The sequence below is a fragment of the Chiloscyllium punctatum genome, chromosome 34 (assembly GCF_047496795.1).
Source record: "Chiloscyllium punctatum isolate Juve2018m chromosome 34, sChiPun1.3, whole genome shotgun sequence".
NCBI lineage: Eukaryota > Metazoa > Chordata > Chondrichthyes > Orectolobiformes > Hemiscylliidae > Chiloscyllium > Chiloscyllium punctatum.
This window is the reverse complement of record NC_092772.1, coordinates 51257342-51276519: the sequence shown is the minus strand read 5'-3', so window position 1 is coordinate 51276519 and position 19178 is coordinate 51257342. Positions and strand designations below refer to the sequence as shown.

General features: G+C 61.0%; 1 long non-coding RNA gene across 1 annotated transcript in view; it reads left to right on the top strand.

Annotated features, from left to right (window-relative positions):
- The window catches only part of LOC140458833 (uncharacterized), a 32666-nt gene extending 13726 nt beyond the window's left edge, over positions 1-18940 (top strand). The window contains exon 3 of the long non-coding RNA XR_011953719.1: positions 16745-18940. This is a non-coding gene — a long non-coding RNA (uncharacterized lncRNA). The remainder of the gene's footprint in view (positions 1-16744) is intronic.
- The last annotated feature ends 238 nt before the right edge of the window (positions 18941-19178 follow it).

Here is a 19178-nt window from a genome sequence, read left to right as displayed (position 1 = left end):
ACAGCGAGGGACACAGTGAGGGGCTCAGTGAGGGACACAGTGAGGGACGCAGTGAGGTACTCAGTGAGGGACACAGTGAGGGACACAGCGAGGGGCTAAGTGAGGGACACAGTGAGGGACACAGCGAGGGGCTCAGTGAGGGACACAGTGAGGGACACAGCGAGGGGCTCAGCGAGGGGCTCAGTGAGGGACTCAGTGAGGGACACAGTGAGGGACACAGTGAGGGGCTCAGTGAGGGGCACAGTGAGGGACACAGTGAGGGGCTCAGTGAGGGGCTCAGTGAGGGGCTCAGTAAGGGACACAGTGAGGGACACAGTGAGGGACACAGTGAGGGGCTCAGTGAGGGGCACAGTGAGGGGCTCAGTGAGGGGCTCAGTGAGGGACACAGTGAGGGGCTCAGTGAGGGACACAGCGAGGGACTCAGTGAGGGACACAGTGAGGGGCTCAGTGAGGGGCTCAGTGAGGCGCTCGGTGAGGGACACAGTGAGGGACACAGTGAGGGGCTCAGTGAGGGGCTCAGTGAGGGGCTCGGTGAGGGACACAGTGAGGGACACAGTGAGGGACTCAGTGAGGGACACAGTGAGGGGCTCAGTGAGGGACACAGTGAGGGGCTCAGTGAGGGACTCAGTGAGGGGCACAGTGAGGGGCTCAATGAGGTACCCAGTGAGGGACACAGTGAGGGGCTCATTGAGGGACACAGTGAGGGACTCAGTGAGGGACACAGTGAGGGACACAGTGAGGGGCTCAGTGAGGGGCTCAGTGAGGGACACAGTGAGGGACTCAGTGAGGGGCTCAGTGAGGGACACAGCGAGGGGCTCAGTGAAGGACTCAGTGAGGGGCTCAGTGAGGGGCTCAGCGAGGGACTCAGTGAGGGACACAGTGAGGGGCTCAGTGAGGGGCTCAGCGAGGGACTCAGTGAGGGACACAGTGAGGGATACAGTGAGGGACTCAGTGAGGGACACAGTGAGGGGCTCAATGAGGGACACAGTTAGGGACGCAGTGAGGGGCTCAGTGAGGGACTCAGTGAGGGACACAGTGAGGGATACAGTGAGGGACTCAGTGAGGGAGACAGTGAGGGGCTCAATGAGGGACACAGTTAGGGACACAGTGAGGGACTCAGTGAGGGACTCAGTGAGGGACACAGTGAGGGACACAGTGAGGGACACAGTGAGGGGGTCAGTGAGGGACACAGTGAGGGACACAGTGAGGGACTCAGTGAGGGACACAGTGAGGGGCTCAGTGAGGGACACAGTGAGGGACACAGTGAGGGACACAGTGAGGGACACAGTATGGGGCACAGTGAGGGACTCAGTGAGGGACTCAGTGAGGGACACAGTGAGGGGCTCAGTGAGGGACACAGTGAGGGACACAGTGAGGGACTCAGTGAGGGACTCAGTGAGGGACACAGTTAGGGACACAGTGAGGGACTCAGTGAGGGACTCAGTGAGGGACACAGTTAGGGACACAGTGAGGGACTCAGTGAGGGACTCAGTGAGGGACACAGTGAGGGACACAGTGAGGGGGTCAGTGAGGGACACAGTGAGGGACACATTGAGGGACTCAGTGAGGGACTCAGTGAGGGACACAGTGAGGGGCTCAGTGAGGGACTCAGTGAGGGACACAGTTAGGGACACAGTGAGGGACTCAGTGAGGGACTCAGTGAGGGACACAGTGAGGGACACAGTGAGGGGGTCAGTGAGGGACACAGTGAGGGACACATTGAGGGGCTCAATGAGGGACACAGTTAGGGACACAGTGAGGGACTCAGTGAGGGACTCAGTGAGGGACACAGTTAGGGACACAGTGAGGGACTCAGTGAGGGACTCAGTGAGGGACACAGTGAGGGACACAGTGAGGGGGTCAGTGAGGGACACAGTGAGGGACACATTGAGGGACTCAGTGAGGGACTCAGTGAGGGACACAGTGAGGGGCTCAGTGAGGGACACAGTGAGGGACACAGCGAGGGACACAGTATGGGGCACAGTGAGGGACTCAGTGAGGGACTCAGTGAGGGACACAGTGAGGGGCTCAGTGAGGGATACAGTGAGGGACTCAGTGAGGGACACAGTGAGGGACACAGCGAGGGACACAGTATGGGGCACAGTGAGGGACTCAGTGAGGGACTCAGCGAGGGACTCAGTGAGGGATACAGTGAGGGATACAGTGAGGGACTCAGTGAGGGACACAGTGAGGGGCTCAATGAGGGACACAGTGAGGGACTCAGTGAGGGACACAGTGAGGGGCACAGTGAGGGACTCAGCGAGGGACTCAGTGAGGGACACAGTGAGGGACTCAGTGAGGGACACAGTGATGGTCTCAATGAGGGACACAGTTAGGGGCTCAGTGAGGGGCTCAGTGAGGGACACAGTGAGGGGCTCAGTGAGGTACTCAGTGAGGGACACAGCGACGGGCTCAGTGAGGGACACAGTGAGGGACACAGTGAGGGACACAGCGACGGGCTCAGTGAGGGACACAGTGAGGGACACAGTGAGGGGCTCAGTGAGGGACACAGTGAGGGGTACAGTGAGGGGCTCAGTGAGGGACACAGTGAGGGACACAGTGAGGGGCTCAGTGAGGGACACAGTGAGGGACACAGTGAGGGACACAGTGAGGGAAACAGCGAGGGGCTCAGTGAGGGACACAGCGAGGGACACAGTGAGGGACTCAGTGAGGGACTCAGTGAGGGGCTCAGTGAGGGACACAGTGAGGGGCTCAGTGAGGGACACAGTGAGGGACTCAGCGAGGGACTCAGTGAGGGACTCAGTGAGGGACACAGTGAGGGGCTCAGTGAGGGACTCAGTGAGGGGCACAGTGAGGGGCACAGTGAGGGACTCAGCGAGGGTCACAGTCAGGGGCTCAATGAGGTACACAGTGAGGGACTCAGTGAGGGACTCAGTGAGGGACACAGTGAGGGGCTCAATGAGGGACACAGTTAGGGACGCAGTGAGGGGCTCAGTGAGGGACTCAGTGAGGGACACAGTGAGGGGCTCAGTGAGGGACTCAGCGAGCGACTCAGTGAGGGACACAGTGAGGGACTCAGTGAGGGACACAGTGAGGGTCTCAATGAGGGACACAGTTAGGGACGCAGTGAGGGGCTCAGTGAGGGACACAGTGAGGGGCTCATTGAGGGACACAGTGAGGGACACAGCGAGGGACTCAGTGAGGGACACAGTGAGGGGCACAGTGAGGGACTCAGCGAGGGACTCAGTGAGGGACACAGTGAGGGACTCAGTGAGGGACACAGTGAGGGGCTCAATGAGGGACACAGTTCGGGACGCAGTGAGGGGCTCAGTGAGGGACACAGTGAGGGGCTCATTGAGGGGCTCATTGAGGGACACAGTGAGGGGCTCATTGAGGGGCTCATTGAGGGACGCAGTGATGGACACAGTGAGGGACTCAGTGAGGGACGCAGTGAGGGTGTCAGTGAGGGACACAGTGAGGGACTCAGTGAGGGACACAGTGAGGGGCTCAGTGAGGGACACAGTGAGGGACACAGTGAGGATCTCAGTGAGGGACACAGTGAGGGACTCAGTGAGGGACACAGTGAGGGACACAGTGAGGGACACAGCAAGGGACTCAGTGAGGGACACAGTGAGGGACTAAGTGAGGGGCTCAGTGAGGGACACAGTGAGGGACTCAGTGAGGGACTAAGTGAGGGATACAGTGAGGGACTCAGTGAGGGGCTCAGTGAGGGACTCAGTGAGGGATACAGTGAGGGACACAGTGAGGGACTCAGTGAGGGGCTCAGTGAGGGACCCCGTGAGGGACTCAGTGAGGGACACCGTGAGGGACTCAGTGAGGGACACAGTGAGGGACTCAGCGAGGGGCTCAGTGACGGACACAGTGAGGGACACAGTGAGGGACTCAGTGAGGGACACAGTGAGGGACTCAGTGAGGGGCTCAGTGAGGGACACAGTGAGGGACACAGTGAGGGACTCAGTGAGGGACACAGCGAGGGGCTCAGTGAGGGACACAGTGAGGGACACAGTGAGGGGCCCAGTGAGGGACACAGTGAGGGGCTCAGTGAGGGACACAGTGAGGGGTTCAATGAGGGGCTTAGTGAGGGACACAGTGAGGGACACAGTGAGGGGCTCAGTGAGGGACACAGCGAGGGACACAGTGAGGGACTCAGTGAGGGGTTCAGTGAGGGGTTCAGTGAGGGACACAGCGAGGGACACAGTGAGGGACGCAGTGGGGGACACAGCGAGGGACACAGCGAGGGGCTCAGTGAGGGGCTCAGTGAGGGACACAGTGAGGGACACAGTGAGGGACTCAGTGAGGGACACAGTGAGGGGCTCAGTGAGAGACACAGTGAGGGACTCAGTGAGGGACACAGTGAGGGACACAGTGAGGGGCTCAGTGAGGGACACAGTGAGGGGCTCAGTGAGAGACACAGTGAGGGACTCAGTGAGGGACACAGTGAGGGACACAGTGAGGGGCTCTGTGAGGGACACAGTGAGGGACACAGTGAGGGACACAGTGAGGGACTCAGTGAGGGATACAGTGAGGGACTCAGTGAGGGAGACAGTGAGGGGCTCAATGAGGGACACAGTTAGGGACACAGTGAGGGACACAGTGAGGGACACAGTGAGGAACTCAGTGAGGGACTCAGTGAGGGACACAGCGAGGGACACAGTGATGGGCTCAGTGAGGGACACAGTGAGGGACTCAGTGAGGGACACAGCGAGGGACTCAGTGAGGGACACAGCGAGGGGCTCAGTGAGGGGCTCAGTGAGGGACACAGCGAGGGACACAGCGAGGGACTCAGTGCGGGACACAGTGAGGGGCTCAGTGAGAGACACAGTGAGGGACTCAGTGAGGGACACAGCGAGGGACACAGCGAGGGGCTCAGTGAGGGACACAGTGAGGGACACATGAGGGACTCAGTGAGGGACTCAGTGAGGGACACAGCGAGGGACACAGTGAGGGGCTCAGTGAGGGACACAGTGAGGGACGCAGTGAGGTACTCAGTGAGGGACACAGTGAGGGACACAGCGAGGGGCTCAGTGAGGGACACAGTGAGGGACACAGCGAGGGGCTCAGTGAGGGACACAGTGAGGGACACAGCGAGGGGCTCAGCGAGGGGCTCAGTGAGGGACTCAGTGAGGGACACAGTGAGGGACACAGTGAGGGGCTCAGTGAGGGGCACAGTGAGGGACACAGTGAGGGGCTCAGTGAGGGGCTCAGTGAGGGGCTCAGTAAGGGACACAGTGAGGGACACAGTGAGGGGCTCAGTGAGGGGCACAGTGAGGGGCTCAGTGAGGGGCTCAGTGAGGGACACAGTGAGGGGCTCAGTGAGGGACACAGCGAGGGACTCAGTGAGGGACACAGTGAGGGGCTCAGTGAGGGGCTCAGTGAGGCGCTCGGTGAGGGACACAGTGAGGGACACAGTGAGGGGCTCAGTGAGGGGCTCAGTGAGTGGCTCGGTGAGGGACACAGTGAGGGACACAGTGAGGGACTCAGTGAGGGACACAGTGAGGGGCTCAGTGAGGGACACAGTGAGGGGCTCAGTGAGGGACTCAGTGAGGGGCACAGTGAGGGGCTCAATGAGGTACCCAGTGAGGGACACAGTGAGGGGCTCATTGAGGGACACAGTGAGGGACTCAGTGAGGGACACAGTGAGGGACACAGTGAGAGGCTCAGTGAGGGGCTCAGTGAGGGACACAGTGAGGGACTCAGTGAGGGGCTCAGTGAGGGACACAGCGAGGGGCTCAGTGAAGGACTCAGTGAGGGACACAGTGAGGGGCTCAGTGAGGGACACAGTGAGGGACACAGCGAGGGACACAGTATGGGGCACAGTGAGGGACTCAGTGAGGGACTCAGTGAGGGACACAGTGAGGGGCTCAGTGAGGGGCTCAGCGAGGGACTCAGTGAGGGACACAGTGAGGGACACAGTGAGGGATACAGTGAGGGGCTCAATGAGGGACACAGTTAGGGACGCAGTGAGGGGCTCAGCGAGGGACTCAGTGAGGGACACAGTGAGGGACACAGTGAGGGATACAGTGAGGGACTCAGTGAGGGACACAGTGAGGGGCTCAGTGAGGGGCTCAGCGAGGGACTCAGTGAGGGACACAGTGAGGGACTCAGTGAGGGACACAGTGAGGGGCTCAATGAGGGACACAGTTAGGGACGCAGTGAGGGGCTCAGTGAGGGACTCAGTGAGGGACACAGTGAGGGATACAGTGAGGGACTCAGTGAGGGAGACAGTGAGGGGCTCAATGAGGGACACAGTTAGGGACTCAGTGAGGGACACAGTGAGGGGGTCAGTGAGGGACACAGTGAGGGACTCAGTGAGGGACACAGTGAGGGACACAGTTAGGGATACAGTGAGGGACACAGTGCGGGACACAGTGAGGGGCTCAGTGAGGGACACAGTGAGGGGCTCAGTGAGGGGCTCAGCGAGGGACTCAGTGAGGGACACAGTGAGGGACACAGTGAGGGGCTCAGTGAGGGACTCAGTGAGGGAGACAGTGAGGGGCTCAATGAGGGACACAGTTAGGGACTCAGTGAGGGGCTCAGTGAGGGACTCAGTGAGGGACACAGTGAGGGACACAGTGAGGGACACAGCGAGGGACACAGTATGGGGCACAGTGAGGGACTCAGTGAGGGACACAGTGAGGGGCTCAGTGAGGGGCTCAGCGAGGGACTCAGTGAGGGACACAGTGAGGGATACAGTGAGGGACTCAGTGAGGGACACAGTGAGGGGCTCAATGAGGGACACAGTGAGGGACTCAGTGAGGGACACAGTGAGGGGCACAGTGAGGGACTCAGCGAGGGACTCAGTGAGGGACACAGTGAGGGACTCAGTGAGGGACACAGTGAGGGTCTCAATGAGGGACACAGTTAGGGACGCAGTGAGGGGCTCAGTGAGGGACACAGTGAGGGGCTCAGTGAGGTACTCAGTGAGGGACACAGCGACGGGCTCAGTGAGGGACACAGTGAGGGACATAGTGAGGGACACAGCGACGGGCTCAGTGAGGGACACAGTGAGGGACACAGTGAGGGGCTCAGTGAGGGACACAGTGAGGGGCTCAGTGAGGGGGTCAGTGAGGGACTCAGTGAGGGACACAGTGAGGGACACAGTGAGGGGCTCAGTGAGGGACACAGTGAGGGACACAGTGAGGGACACAGTGAGGGAAACAGCGAGGGGCTCAGTGAGGGACACAGCGAGGGACACAGTGAGGGACTCAGTGAGGGGCTCAGTGAGGGACACAGTGAGGGGCTCAGTGAGGGACACAGTGAGGGACTCAGCGAGGAACTCAGTGAGGGACTCAGTGAGGGACACAGTGAGGGACACAGTGAGGGGCTCAGTGAGGGACTCAGTGAGGGGCACAGTGAGGGGCACAGTGAGGGACTCAGCGAGGGTCACAGTCAGGGGCTCAATGAGGTACACAGTGAGGGACTCAGTGAGGGACTCAGTGAGGGACACAGTGAGGGGCTCAATGAGGGACACAGTTAGGGACGCAGTGAGGGGCTCAGTGAGGGACTCAGTGAGGGACACAGTGAGGGGCTCAGTGAGGGACTCAGCGAGCGACTCAGTGAGGGACACAGTGAGGGACTCAGTGAGGGACACAGTGAGGGTCTCAATGAGGGACACAGTTAGGGACGCAGTGAGGGGCTCAGTGAGGGACACAGTGAGGGGCTCATTGAGGGACACAGTGAGGGACACAGTGAGGGACACAGCGAGGGACTCAGTGAGGGACACAGTGAGGGGCACAGTGAGGGACTCAGCGAGGGACTCAGTGAGGGACACAGTGAGGGACTCAGTGAGGGACACAGTGAGGGGCTCAATGAGGGACACAGTTCGGGACGCAGTGAGGGGCTCAGTGAGGGACACAGTGAGGGGCTCATTGAGGGGCTCATTGAGGGACACATTGAGGGGCTCATTGAGGGACGCAGTGAGGGACACAGTGAGGGACTCAGTGAGGGACGCAGTGAGGGTTTCAGTGAGGGACACAGTGAGGGACTCAGTGAGGGACACAGTGAGGGGCTCAGTGAGGGACACAGTGAGGGACACAGTGAGGATCTCAGTGAGGGACACAGTGAGGGACACAGTGAGGGACACAGCAAGGGATTCAGTGAGGGACACAGTGAGGGACTAAGTGAGGGGCTCAGTGAGGGACACAGTGAGGGACTCAGTGAGGGACTAAGTGAGGGATACAGTGAGGGACTCAGTGAGGGGCTCAGTGAGGGACTCAGTGAGGGATACAGTGAGGGACACAGTGAGGGACTCAGTGAGGGGCTCAGTGAGGGACACCGTGAGGGACTCAGTGAGGGACACCGTGAGGGACTCAGTGAGGGACACAGTGAGGGACTCAGCGAGGGGCTCAGTGACGGACACAGTGAGGGACACAGTGAGGGACTCAGTGAGGGACACAGTGAGGGACTCAGTGAGGGGCTCAGTGAGGGACACAGTGAGGGACACAGTGAGGGACTCAGTGAGGGACACAGCGAGGGGCTCAGTGAGGGACACAGTGAGGGACACAGTGAGGGGCTCAGTGAGGGACACAGTGAGGGGCTCAGTGAGTGACACAGTGAGGGGCTCAATGAGGGGCTTAGTGAGGGACACAGTGAGGGACACAGTGAGGGGCTCAGTGAGGGACACAGCGAGGGACACAGTGAGGGACTCAGTGAGGGGTTCAGTGATGGGGTTCAGTGAGGGGCTCTGTGAGGGACACAGCGAGGGACACAGTGAGGGACGCAGTGGGGGACACAGCGAGGGACACAGCGAGGGGCTCAGTGAGGGGCTCAGTGAGGGACACAGCGAGGGGCTCAGTGAGAGACACAGTGAGGGACTCAGTGAGGGACACAGTGAGGGACACAGTGAGGGGCTCAGTGAGGGACACAGTGAGGGGCTCAGTGAGAGACACAGTGAGGGACACAGTGAGGGGCTCTGTGAGGGACACAGTGAGGGACACAGTGAGGGACGCAGTGGGGGACACAGCGAGGGACACAGTGAGGGGCTCAGTGTGGGACACAGTGAGGGGCTCAGTGAGAGACACAGTGAGGGACTCAGTGAGGGACGCAGTGGGGGACACAGCGAGGGACTCAGTGAGGGGCTCAGTGAGGGACACAGTGAGGGACACAGTGAGGGACTCAGTGAGGGACACAGTGAGGGGCTCAGTGAGAGACACAGTGAGGGACTCAGTGAGGGACACAGTGAGGGACACAGTGAGGGGCTCAGTGAGGGACACAGTGAGGGGCTCAGTGAGAGACACAGTGAGGGGCTCTGTGAGGGACACAGTGAGGGACTCAGTGAGGGACACAGTGAGGGACACAGTGAGGGACACAGTGAGGGGCTCAGTGAGGGACACAGTGAGGGACTCAGTGAGGGACACAGTGAGGGACACAGTGAGGGACACAGTGAGGGGCTCAGTGAGGGACACAGTGAGGGACACAGTGAGGGGCTCAGTGAGGGACACAGTGAGGGACTCAGTGAGGGACACAGTGAGGGACACAGTGAGGGACTCAGTGAGGGGCTCAGCGATCTGATGATGGCGGTTATTGAGGTTGTCTGACCTGAGACAGGAGGGTCCTGGGGGGAGCTGGGGAAGGGAGTGGGTGGTGCCCTGTTGTGGGATCTCTCTCTGGACCACTCACCACCTGCCTGTCCCGTTGGTGCACCAACGTCTCTGGCGCGCATTCCAGACAGACTCCACCCCCTTCCCACCCCACCCCCCCCCTCCCCACCCGCCCCACCCCTCCCCACCCCACCCCACCCCTCCCACCCCACTCCTCCCCACCCCACTCCTCCCCACCCCACCCCTCCCCACCCGCCCCACCCCTCCCCACCCCACCCCTCCCCACCCGCCCCACCCCTCCCACCCCACTCCTCCCCACCCCACTCCTCCCCACCCCACCCCTCCCCACCCCACCCCACCCCTCCCACCCCACTCCTCCCCACCCCACTCCTCCCCACCCCACCCCTCCCCACCCGCCCCACCCCTCCCCACCCCACCCCTCCCCACCCGCCCCACCCCTCCCACCCCACTCCTCCCCACCCCACTCCTCCCCACCCGCCCCACCCCTCCCCACCCCACCCCTCCCCACCCGCCCCACCCCTCCCCACCCCACCCCTCCCCACCCGCCCCACCCCTCCCACCCCACTCCTCCCCACCCCACTCCTCCCCACCCGCCCCACCCCTCCCCACCCCACCCCTCCCCACCCGCCCCACCCCTCCCCACCCCACCCCTCCCCACCCGCCCCACCCCTCCCCACCCCACCCCTCCCCACCCGCCTCACCCCTCCCACCCCCCCCTCCCCACCCGCCCCACCCCACCCCACCCCTCCCCACCCCACTCCTCCCCTCCCCACCCCACTCCTCCCCTCCCCTCCCCACCCGCCCCACCCCTCCCCACCCCACCCGCCCCACCCCTCCCCACCCCACCCCTCCCCACCCCACTCCTCCCCACCCCACCCCACCCCTCCCCACCCCACCCCTCCCCACCCCACTCCTCCCCACCCGCCCCACCCCTCCCCACCCCACCCCTCCCCACCCGCCCCACCCCTCCCCACCCCACCCGCCCCACCCCTCCCCACCCCACCCCTCCCCACCCCACTCCTCCCCACCCCACTCCTCCCCTCCCCACCCCACCCCTCCCCACCCCACTCCTCCCCACCCCACTCCTCCCCTCCCCACCCCACCCGCCCCACCCCTCCCCACCCCACCCGCCCCACCCCTCCCCACCCCACCCCTCCCCACCCCACCCCTCCCCACCCCACCCCTCCCCACCCCACACCCACCCCACCCCACCCCACCCCTCCCCACCCCACCCGCCCCACCCCTCCCCACCCCACCCCTCCCCACCCCACCCCTCCCCACCCCACCCCTCCCCACCCCACCCCTCCCCACCCCACCCCTCCCCACCCCACCCCTCCCCACCCCACACCCACCCCACCCCACCCCACCCCTCCCCACCCCACCCGCCCCACCCCTCCCCTCCCCACCCCACCCGCCCCACCCCTCCCCACCCCACCCCTCCCCACCCCACCCCACCCCACCCCACCCCTCCCCACCCCACCCCTCCCCACCCCACCCCTCCCCACCCCACCCCTCCCCTCCCCACCCGCCCCACCCCTCCCCACCCCACTCCTCCCCACCCCACTCCTCCCCTCCCCTCCCCACCCGCCCCACCCCTCCCCACCCCACCCCTCCCCACCCCACCCCTCCCCACCCCACCCCTCCCCACCCCACCCCTCCCCACCCCACACCCACCCCACCCCACCCCACCCCTCCCCACCCCACCCGCCCCACCCCTCCCCTCCCCACCCCACCCGCCCCACCCCTCCCCACCCCACCCCTCCCCACCCCACCCCACCCCACCCCACCCCTCCCCACCCCACCCCTCCCCACCCCACCCCTCCCCACCCCACCCCTCCCCTCCCCACCCGCCCCACCCCTCCCCACCCCACTCCTCCCCACCCCACTCCTCCCCTCCCCTCCCCACCCGCCCCACCCCTCCCCACCCCACCCCTCCCCACCCCACCCGCCCCACCCCTCCCCACCCCACTCCTCCCCTCCCCACTCCTCCCCTCCCCTCCCCACCCGCCCCACCCCTCCCCACCCCTCCCCACCCCACTCCTCCCCTCCCCTCCCCACCCGCCCCACCCCTCCCCACCCCTCCCCACCCCACCCCTCCCCACCCCACCCCTCCCCTCCCCACCCCTCCCCACCCGCCCCACCCCTCCCCACCCCACCCCTCCCCACCCCACCCCACCCCTCCCCACCCCACCCCTCCCCTCCCCTCCCCACCCCACCCCTCCCCACCCGCCCCACCCCTCCCCACCCCACCCCTCCCCACCCCACCCCTCCCCACTCCTCCCCTCCCCTCCCCACCCCACCCCTCCCCACCCCACCCCACCCCTCCCCACCCCACCCCTCCCCACCCCACCCCTCCCCGCCCCACCCCTCCCCACCCCACCCCAACGTTGTCATCCCTGTCCTGCCTGCTCCTAACCCCTCTCCAAAACCTCCGCACGCAACAGCTACCCCGCCTCACCCCGACGTCATCTTGCATTTCCATAGCGCCTGCCCAGCAGATCCCTGGGGGTGAAGGCCTGGCTCAGATTGGGGCCAGTTCGGTTGCGGGTTGGGTTCAGCATGGATTGGATGGGCCGAAGGGTCTGGTTCTGTGCTGTGTGACCCAATGACCACCGGGGATGGGGTTTGGGCGATGCTGTGAGGGAGGGGTCAGAAAGATCCCATTCATCCGGACACCGTGGAGGAATTCTGGTGGGGTCTCGGAGACAGATTCCCACAGAACGGACACAGACCCTTCGGCCCATCCAGTCCGTGCTGACCCTAACCCCCAAACTAACCCAGTCTCCCCCCCGCCTGCTCCTGGCCCATCTCCCTCCAACCCTTTCCTGTCCATGTCCTTATCCAAATCCCTTTTAAACGTTGTAACTGTCCCCACCCCCCACCCAGTTCCTTAAAAATGTGTCTCCTAGTCTTGAAATTCCCCAGCCCGGTGAAATTACACCCACCATTCACCCTCTCTGTCCCCCTCATGATTTTATAAACCTCTATAAGGTCACCCCTCAGCCTCCGACGCTCCGGGGAAAAAACTCCCAGCCTATCCAGCCTTTCGTTATAACTCCAACCCTCCCATTCCCGGCAACATCCTGGGAAATCTCTCCGGAACGCTCAATAATAACCAGAGAGATGTGGAGCTCGGGGGGGGAGCAGATCCCAGAGCCCAGGATACTGGGCACAGGCACCACTGGTAGACCTAGGGGGAACGGGGGATGTTTGAGAGGCTGGGATTGGAGGGGGTTACAGAGATAGGGAGCGGTGTAGGGACTGGAGGGGGTTACAGAGATAGGGAGGGGGTGTAGGGGCTGGAGGGGGTTACAGAGATAGGGAGGGGGTGTAGGGGCTGGAGGGGGTTACAGAGATTGGGAGGGGGTGTAGGGGCTGGAGGGGGTTACAGAGATAGGGAGGGGGTGTAGGGGCTGGAGGGGGTTACAGAGATAGGGAGGGGGTGTAGGGGCTGGAGGGGGTTACAGAGATAGGGAAGGGGTGTAGGGGCTGGAGGGGGTTACAGAGATAGGGAGGGGGTGTAGGGGCTGGAGGGGGTTACAGAGATAGGGAGGGGGTGTAGTGGCTTAAGGGGGCTACAGAGATAGGGAGGGGGTGTAGGGGCTGGAGGGGGTTACAGAGATAGGGAGGGGGTGTAGGGGCTGGAGGGGGTTACAGAGATAGGGAAGGGGTGTAGGGGCTGGAGGGGGTTACAGAGATAGGGAGGGGGTGTAGGGGCTGGAGGGGGCTACAGAGATAGGGAGGGGGTGTAGGGGCTGGAGGGGGTTACAGAGATAGGGAGGGGGTGTAGGGGCTGGAGGGGGTTACAGAGATAGGGAAGGGGTGTAGGGGCTGGAGGGGGTTACAGAGATAGGGAGGGGGTGTAGGGGCTGGAGGGGGTTACAGAGATAGGGAGGGGGTGTAGGGGCTGGAGGGGGTTACAGAGATAGGGAGGGGGTGTAGTGGCTTAAGGGGGCTACAGAGATAGGGAGGGGGTGTAGGGGCTGGAGGGGGTTACAGAGATAGGGAGGGGGTGTAGGGGCTGGAGGGGGTTACAGAGATAGGGAAGGGGTGTAGGGGCTGGAGGGGGTTACAGAGATAGGGTGGGGGTCTAGGGGCTGGAGGGGGTTACAGAGATAGGGAGGGGGTGTAGTGGCTGGAGGGGGTTACAGAGATTGGGAGGGGGTGTAGGGGCTGGAGGGGGTTACAGAGATAGGGAGGGGGTGTAGGGGCTGGTGGGGGTTACAGAGATAGGGAGGGGGTGTAGGGGCTGGAGGGGGTTACAGAGATAGGGAGGGGGTGTAGGGGCTGGAGGGGGTTACAGAGATAGGGAGGGGGTGTAGGGGCTGGAGGGGGTTACAGAGATAGGGAGGGGGTGTAGGGGCTGGAGGGGGTGACAGAGATAGGGAGGGGGTGTAGGGGCTGGAGGGGGTTACAGAGATAGGGAGGGGGTGTGGGGGCTGGAGGGGGTTACAGAGATAGGGAGGGGGTGTAGGGGCTGGAGGGGGGTTACAGAGATAGGGAGGGAGGTGTAGGGGCTGGAGGGGGTTACAGAGATAGGGAGGGGGTGTCGGACCTCTCCAGTGATCCACCTCACCGAGTCACGGTTCTGAGGTCCACGTAGCATCGGCGTTTTGTGGGATCTTCCTGTGCCTGGTTGCCCTGACCTGTTGATCATGTCACTACCTCGATCCCCATTGCGTGCAGTTCCCTTGGAGGTTTGGAAACTCCCCAGGTGGGTGGGGGAAGGTGCAACGTAAACGCAATTTGTCACCTTCGCTTCCTCCCACCCGGAACATTCCGCATTCCCGTTTCTCTCCGGGTGAGTTCCTGACATCCGGCATCTCCTGATCCCTTCGGATCCAGCTCCAGCTCATTCCCAATTCCCAGTCTTCCCCAACTCTCCCGTCCCTTTGTCCCTGGACCCCCCCCCTCCCCCCCCCACGATGACCCTCACTCCCTGTGACCACAGGTATCACCCAGTTCATGACCCCTGACCCTGGCGATCCGCACCGTTCAGCCCGACCCCTATCTTCCACCTTCGGAGAATTTTCCATCCCTCCCGGAATCAGCAGAGGAGTCCATTCGGACCATCAGCCCGATTCTAGCTCCCTGGAGCAGGTTCCAATTGATCTGATTCCCGGTGCTCCTGTTCCCTTTCCCGTGCACGTTCCTGCAACTCTTTCTCCGTCCTCTGTTTTCCCGGTCTCTCCCCATTTGTCAAACATTCCTGGTGAATCTGTTCCGATTCAGGTAGTCCATCCCACACCACGATAACCGGCTCCATCAGGAAACGAACCCTCGACCTTGTCTCTGCTTCCTGTCAATCTCAGTCTAACTCCAGCCTCAGACACAGTGTCTCCTCATAAACTCCATCGAAACCCTGTCATTTATTCTGTTTACCCTCGACTAGGATTATCCCGGTCTGTGTTTATCCGGGTCCGTGTTTATCCCGGTCTGTGTTATCTTGATCAGTGTTTGTCCCGGTCTGTGTTTGTCCCGGTCTGTGTTTGTCCCGATCTGTGTTTATCCCGGTCTGTGTTTGTCCAGGTCTGTGTTTGTCCAGGTCTGTGTTTGTCCCGGTCTGTGTTTATCCCAGTCTGTGTTTGTCCAGGTCTGTGTTTGTCCCGGTCTGTGTTTATCCAGGTCTGTGTTTGTCCCGGTCTGTGTTTGTCCAGGTCTGTGTTTGTCCCGGTCTGTGTTTGTCCCAATCTGTGTTTATCCCGGTCTGTGTTTGTCCAGGTCTGTGTTTGTCCCGGTCTGTGTTTATCCAGGTCTGTGTTTGTCCCGGTCTGTGTTTGTCCCGGTCTGTGTTTATCCCGGTCTGTGTTTGTCCCGGTCTGTGTTTGTCCCGATCTGTGTTTATCCCGGTCTGTGTTTGTCTCGGTCTGTGTTTGTCCCGGTCTGTGTTTATCCCGGTCTGTGTTTGTCCCAGTCTGTGTTTTATCCTGGTCTGTGTTTGTCCCGATCTGTGTTTATCCTGGTCTCTGTTTGTCCCGATCTATGTCCTGGTCTGTGTTTGTCCCGGTCTGTGTTTGTCCCAGTCTCTGTTTGTCCCGATCTATGTCCCGGTCTGTGTTTGTCCCGATCTGTGTTTGTCCCGGTCTGTGTTTATCCCGGTCTCTGTTTGTCCCGGTCTGTGTTTATCCCGGTCTGTGTTTATCCCGGTCTGTGTTTGTCCCGGTCTGTGTTTACCCTGGTCTGTGTTTACCCCGGTCTGTGTTTACCCCGGTCTGTGTTTATCCCGGTCTGTGTTTGTCCCGATCTATGTTTGTCCCGGTCTGTGTTTGTCCCAGTCTGTCTATATCTGGGTCTGTGTTTACCCCGGTCTGTGTTTACCCCGGTCTGTGTTTACCCCGGTCTGTATTTACCTCAGTCTGTGTTTATCCCGGTCTGTGTTTATTCTGGTCTGTGTTTACCCCGGTCTGTGTTTACCTTGGTCTGTGTTTATCCCGGTCTGTGTTTATCCCGGTCTGTGTTTACCCCATTCTGTGTTTACCTTGGTCTGTGTTTACCTTGGTCTGTGTTTACCCCGGTCTGTGTTTATCCCGGTCTGTGTTTACCCCATTCTGTGTTTACCTTGGTCTGTGTTTACCTTGGTCTGTGTTTATCCTGGTCTGTGTTTGTCCCGGTCTGTCTATATCTGGGTCTGTGTTTACCCCGGTCTGTATTTACCTCAGTCTGTGTTTATCCCGGTCTGTGTTTATTCTGGTCTGTGTTTACCCCGGTCTGTGTTTACCTTGGTCTGTGTTTATCCCGGTCTGTGTTTATCCCGGTCTGTGTTTACCCCATTCTGTGTTTACCTTGGTCTGTGTTTACCTTGGTCTGTGTTTACCCCGGTCTGTGTTTATCCCGGTCTGTGTTTACCCCGGTCTGTGTTTACCCCGGTCTGTGTTTATCCCGGTCTGTGTTTATTCTGGTCTGTGTTTACCCCGGTCTGTGTTTATCCTGGTCTGTGTTTGTCCCGGTCTGTGTTTGTCCCGGTCTGTCTATATCTGGGTCTGTGTTTACCCCGGTCTGTGTTTACCCCGGTCTGTCTATATCTGATCTGTGTTTAACCCGGTCTGTGTTTACCCCAGTCTGTGTTTAACCCGGTCTGTGTTTAACCCGGTCTGTGTTTACCCCAGTCTGTGTTTACCCCGGTCTGTGTTTACCCCGGTCTGTGTTTATCCTGTTCTGAATGCTGACTTCTGTCCCCATTCCTCTCTCGCCCTTTCCCACAGAATGAAACTGGGATCCGAGGATCAGTGTCTCAGGGAGAAGACGGACAATTGAGGGTGAAGATGACAAGATGGAGGGATGGTGGAGGAGACACTGAGTTAGCTGAGGACCCTGTGAGAAGTCAGCCCCAGCACACTGACCGAAGAACACGAAACCTGCGATCTTCTCCCTCCTTCTCTCAAACAGATATAATATAAAACGACTGATTTGAGTTGGCGCTCGTTATAACAAACACCACCCCCCAGACCCCTGCTGTCCCCAAAAGCATCTCTCTCCCATCTCCAGTGACGTTCGGACAATCAAAGAAGCAGCTAGAACGAGTCATTCCCAGTTGCTCTGCATCACCCAGTATTCCCCCAGGAGGGAGGGGGAGCACGCTCAACCTTTACCCCTTTGACCTCTTCCGCCAAGCAGTTTGTGTGAGAGGCGGTGACCCCTCACCCCTCGTTCTCGCGCCTGCCCGCACAGGCCGGACTGTAGCTGGCCTGCTCGCCTGGTGTCCTGGACGCGAGCCCAGTCTGTGTTCTGCGAGTCCGCACTCAGCACTGACCCCACCCCACCCCCCCCCTCAAAACATTGGCGGCAGACGTTAACCCAGGCCTGAGGACAGGTATCGCACCTACCCAGAAAACCGTACCCCCCCCGGGATTGGGGACGGGCCAAGCAGCTCTTTCTGGGACATTAAACCTTGAATTGATCATTTTGACCCGAAGAGTAGGACCATCCAGCTCTCCCTGTGCTGTCCCTGTCCCTGGGGGTGTTTGATGGGGGAGGACAGTGTAGAGGGAGCTTTACTCTGTATCTAACCCCGTGCTGTCCCTGTCCCTGGGGGTGTTTGATGGGGGAGGACAGTGTAGAGGGAGCTTTACTCTGTATCTAACCCCGTGCTGTCCCTGTCCCTGGGGGTGTTTGATGGGGGAGGACAGTGTAGAGGGAGCTTTACTCTGTATCTAACCCCGTGCTGTCCCTGTCCTGGGGGTGTGTGATGGGGGGACAGTGTAGAGAGAGCTTTACTCTGTATCTAACCCCGTGCTGTCCCTGTCCTGGGATAGAGGGACAGTGTAGAGAGAGCTTTACTCTGTATCTAACCCCGTGCTGTCCCTGTCCCTGGGGGTGTTTGATGGGGGAGGACAGTGTAGAGGGAGCTTTACTCTGTATCTAACCCCGTGCTGTCCCTGTCCCTGGGAGTGTTTGATGGGGGAGGACAGTGTAGAGGGAGCTTTACTCTGTATCTAACCCCGTGCTGTCCCTGTCCCTGGGAGTGTTTGATGGGGGAGGACAGTGTAGAGGGAGCTTTACTCTGTATCTAACCCCGTGCTGTCCCTGTCCCTGGGAGTGTTTGATGGGGGGACAGTGTAGAGGGAGCTTTACTCTGTATCTAACCCCATGCTGTCCCTGTCCCTGGGAGTGTTTGATGGGGGGACAGTGTAGAGGGAGCTTTACTCTGTATCTAACCCCGTGCTGTCCCTGTCCCTGGGAGTGTTTGATGGGGGGACAGTGTAGAGGGAGCTTTACTCTGTATCTAACCCCATGCTGTCCCTGTCCCTGGGAGTGTTTGATGGGGGGACAGTGTAGAGGGAGCTTTACTCTGTGTCTAACCCCATGCTGTCCCTGTCCCTGGGGGTGTTTGATGGGGGAACCAATGTTCTGGTTTGAATTCTGCTGCCAAACATCAGGCGCTGGGATTAGGAGCGAGAGCAAGTCCATTCGGCCCTCTGAAGATGATAGCTCCCTGTTGCGACCGGATTGGTGCAGGGCTGTCGGTGTTTGCGATAACGAGTGACTTGTGCTTGATTCAAGAGCTTATGTTTCTCCATATTTATTCGTAACGTTGCGTCGGGGGGTGGGGGGAGATTAGGGAGGAGATCCCGCCCCCTGGCACCTTCCCCCCCCACCAATGAGGAATTGGATGTGTTTCTATTGAGTTTAATCTGTCATGTGATCGAGGGATCAGAATCCTCACTTACGTCCCTGGACCATTCTCGTCCGTCCTGCCTCTGGTGAGTCGTCCGGATTTAGACGGATCTCCTGTGTGATTGGTCCGCCATTCTGTCCATCTTGTCCGTCCTCGACCTCATCCCCGGATCCTGCGCCCGATTGGCTCCCTCGGGAGCCAATGGCTTCCATTTAAGCTGCCGTCCTGCTATTTTTTTTACACAAAACGTTTCGTTTTTGCTGTCACCCCCCCCCCCCCCAAACCCCCCCCCCCCAACACCCAACCCCCGCATTCCCCACACCTTCCCCCCCACCCCCCCACCATCCCTCCACACCCCCCCCACCGCTCAACCCTAGCCTCGTCCAGCTCCCGCTCAGGTCAGGTGGCCTCTGAACTGCTTTGCATTCTGGGAGGTGGAGCTGCGCACAAAATCTGCTGTCAGCCGTTCGGTTCTGCAAGGGTTTTGTTGGGGGGGGGGGGGATGCTTGCGAACTGCCCGT